At 39.8% G+C, this 4,136-nt stretch overlaps 1 non-coding gene across 1 annotated transcript; it reads left to right on the top strand.

Annotated features, from left to right (window-relative positions):
- The first annotated feature begins 3,451 nt into the window (after window positions 1-3,451).
- TRNAN-GUU (transfer RNA asparagine (anticodon GUU)) lies at window positions 3,452-3,525 on the top strand. Its single transcript has one exon. It is a non-coding gene; the product is annotated as a tRNA-Asn (tRNA).
- Window positions 3,526-4,136: the final 611 nt, after the last annotated feature.

Below are 4,136 nucleotides of genomic sequence, written 5' to 3'. Positions count from 1 at the left end.
TAGGGCTTAAATTTAAAACCATTATAAGCCTTAGTTTCTTCATCCATAAAATGGGTATAACAGTAGTATCCATTTATTGGAGCTTAAGTCCTATGGAGGGAAATAGGAACATGGAGTATACCGTGTGAATATTAAACAGTGAAAATGGTGGTGGAAAAGTGGAGACAAAGTCAAAGTTGAGAGATGTTGCAAAGGTAGAATCTATGACTTTCTAAATGATCCAAAGTGAAAAATAAAAGATAAGGAACTTGGATGATGCTAGGATTTCAGCTGAGCTTCTAGAAGAGTGGTAGTGTCCTTTAAGGGCCACAGGGGGGAAAAACTATCTTTTACCATATCTCATAAACACTGAGCTTGTGCTTTATTTGTGATATCTCATATTTGAAAAACATCCTTTTGGTGGGATCATACTTTAAATAAATATATGAGCACTTGTTATTTACAATATTCTAGGATGAATCATTTTGTAATTATTGTCAAATCTTTCAAATATGGATTTATTTGAGCTTGCTTGTGCTTTCTTGTTTAATAAAAAAAATGACCTATATAATGTTTATATGCCTTTGGAAACTCTTAACAATGTTATGGTCAATGTTTTATTGAGTGAACAGTTCATTACATACCAGCTCTTTACCAGCTACAATCTTCTCAGTGATTCGGTTGACTTTAATTCAAGGTTTCAAAATCCATTTACAGGATAGTAGCCACAAGGAGGAGGCTATTCCCAGGGCTTTGGTCTGACTCCCTTTTACTACATAGCAGTTTTAAAATGTGACTTCAGTTAGTTTTGAAAGTGGGTCTCATAGTTCTTTACTTGCTTTTGAGACTCCTGGTTCAACATTCTCTTTTAACTGATTTCCTTGTGTCCCAATCCTCTCCCTATTGAGGTGATTTCTCTAACTCCCTGGATTTCTTTTTAAATTTTAACTAACTGGATTTTTCTTTTTTTCTAATTTTTAAAAATTTATTTAATTTAATTGGAGGCTAATTACTCTACAATATTGTAGTGTTTTTTGCCGTAAGATTTTTCATTTTTAACAACTCAGTCACTGTCCTTTTGAAATACAGGAATTGAAAAGAATTAAGGTCATGCACAATTGTGTTCATGAAAATCCTGTGGGTTGCGTCTTCTGTTGGTTTGAAATTGGAGGCATGGCTTCTGAGAGCACTGGAATCATGATACCAGGAAGGTCTATAAATCAGTGTGGGCCATCTTGCCTTGTCTGTCAAGACAGGTGGATTCCATTTGCAAGATGTTCTTTTTCTCTCGTTTTTCCTCTCTGGGATGGAAATAAAATATAAAGGCCCATTAATCTGCAGAGGTCAGCTTCTTTTCATAGGGCATATTCTTGGAAGAGTTAAAGTTGCAGTTCATTGTATATGATATACAAAAAGGGGGCAAAATGCCCAGTCCTTTGTACTTCTAGCAATTATAAAGACCTAAGTATTAATGAAGCTGTAAGAATCATTTGTTGTGGGCTATCCTGAAATTTAAGGAAAAATGATGTGTGTTTCTGAAGTTAATCCAGTGGACTTAAAACTGGACATAGATATTAAGGCCTAAAATGAGATAATCAGAAAGATTTAGATGACAACACATGCACTTATTTTTGTAAATGGGCATTTTTCATAAAAGTTACACTTGATACACATCATGGGAGTGAAATGTTCATATTCCATTTAATATATGTTCTTTTGAAGAATTTAAAAATAGACAAAATGGCAAAGCTAATGAAAATATTAACAACCACAGAACTAGGCTTGAAGACTAAATTTTAAACCACTATCCTCACATAGAAAAAAATGTTAGCATACAATGAGCTAATTAAATAATTAGTGTATGATGAGCCAATTATTTCTTTATTTTTTTCTCATCAACTTTTTCAGCATCTCTCTTTTTCAAAGTTAAATGTTAGCATGATGACTGCAGTGAGGAGAAGAGATTGGAGCTTTAGATAATCTCCTGAACAGAACCGTTCCTAATATTTCAAGCAGCAGAGTAAATATTGAATGAAAGGGTGGTGAGGTACTAGTTGCAGTCTGTTCTAACTGAACAGTAACAAACACAGTAGTAAAGGAGAGAATACTCATTTTGGTATTCAGAGAAGAAAAACCAGTGTCTCATAGTTTTTGCTCACATTAACAGGTACATAAAACATTTAAGTATGGATGTGGCTTCATATAATGAAAGCAGACTCATTATATGTTCTTTATAAGTACTTCCTGGATTTTTTTTAAATTCAAAATTTTCAAATGCATTTCTAAAAGCTTTTTTTTTTTTTTTTTTTTTGAGGGCAGAGTGGTACAGCTTGGTATGAATCCACAGCTGTTTGATATCTCAGTGCTTTCAAGGAACTTCACTAATAGGTTCCAAAGCCAATCTGAGTTGTCTTATCAAGCCACAGGAACTCAGAATGTTGATTGGACTAAGGCACATCACATACAACTTCTATAAATCAAGATATGAATTCTTCCTCAAGGGATTCTAGACAGCAATTTAGTGACTGTTAAAAATTTAAATATAGATTTGTCAAGTGGAAAGTAGCAATTCTCTGAGGCGGGAAGTGGGGGAGGGAAGTGTCTAGGGTTTTGAAGATTATCTCAAAAGGCTTCAGGACATAGTCACACAAAGGGTAAGATTTTCATATAGTGTATTTACAGGGGTGTAATGTTTGCCACAGGTGTTTCTGTGTTAGGGATTTTCAGGCGTTAGTCATAAATCATACTTTTTTTTCTTCTTTCTCTTTCCTCAAATTGGGTTGTAAATATCCTGTGAAATGTATGTTTTCAGTGGCATAGTTCAAATGTAGGTGTACAGGCTAATTTCAGGGAGACTAGGGAGTGAATTTAGCAATTAACTATAGTGTACAGAGATTAAAGAATAATGCTGTAGCTTTTTCCCAATGTCTTTTTCCAGTAACAAAATGTAAGTGATGAGTAACTGCATTTAGAGATTAGTACACAACAAATGGGAATTGTATATAGGGATTATTTTAATAATACCTGAATATAAAAATGAAGAAGGCGGAGACAATTCAGATGACCTTGGGAATGCTACACAAGAAAATTATGAAGATTAGTGAACAAAGCACCGGATAGAGTTTGGAACAAAAGGAAAGTTTCTCATAAGATTAAAATTTTTATTTCCCTATAAAGCAAACATAATAAATAGTTAACTCCCCGAAACAAAACGTTCCAAACGGGAGGCGGGTGGGGAGTAACAGCAGTATTTTAACACTCTTGCAATATGAAATTCTGCTCGATCTTGCTGTATTTTATAATTTTACAGTATGCTTAAAGGTAGAAAATAGAATTAAAGGGTTAGAAATGCTAACTGGAAAAAATCGGATTTTAGTGAGAGGAATCAGCAAGCAGAAAAGAAAGAAACATTCACGCGCTGCCTTTATTATTCTTCATAAAGGTTATGGCTGGAGGCGGCAATCGCATCGGAGTCTCTGTGGCGCAATCGGTTAGCGCGTTCGGCTGTTAACCGAAAGGTTGGTGGTTCGAGCCCACCCAGGGACGCTCTTCTATTTTACGAGATTGTCGCCGGCAGTTTTGCACAAATCAGGGGGTTGAGGCCTCTGGGCTACGCTGAGCTGGATTTTCAGAGCCGGTGAAGAACAGCCGCGGGTCTCACTTCGCGGACCGCGGGCAGGCGGAGGTGGGGCATTCTTCAGCTTCCGGGCGCGCAGGGGCCCCTCCTCCAACCGCCTCGCTCCCCGTGCGGCCAGGTGGGCGCTTCCTGCCAGCCGCGGGCCGGGCGTGTGCGTCCCGCGCAAAAGCCCCCGCGTCCTTTCACGCACTCGCCCTTAGTTCCTAGACTCCGGCCCTCCCCCGCTCACCCGGGCCGCTCGGCTCGTGCCCCGCCCGCTGGGCTCCGGCGCCGGGAGCGCGCGCCGAGGCGGGGCGGCCGCCGCGTCCTGGCCTCGAACCCGCCGCCCCGGCTCCCGCGCGGCCTGGGGGCCGGCGTTCCGCTTCAGGACCCTCACTGTGTCGGAGGTTGCCCGAATGTACGTAATGTCAAGTTCAAGCTGTACCCCGGCTTAAGACGCTCCAGGTGTTTGTGCCCCCGCCCCCGCCCCCCGCAGTGTTGAACTGTGCAGCACTTGTCTGCTCCCTGTCAACAGATCATG

Source organism: Ovis aries, chromosome 13 (genome assembly GCF_016772045.2).
Source record: "Ovis aries strain OAR_USU_Benz2616 breed Rambouillet chromosome 13, ARS-UI_Ramb_v3.0, whole genome shotgun sequence".
In the NCBI taxonomy this organism is placed as follows: domain Eukaryota; kingdom Metazoa; phylum Chordata; class Mammalia; order Artiodactyla; family Bovidae; genus Ovis; species Ovis aries.
Note: the sequence above shows the minus strand (reverse complement) of the source record. Positions and strands in the feature narration are given on the sequence as shown.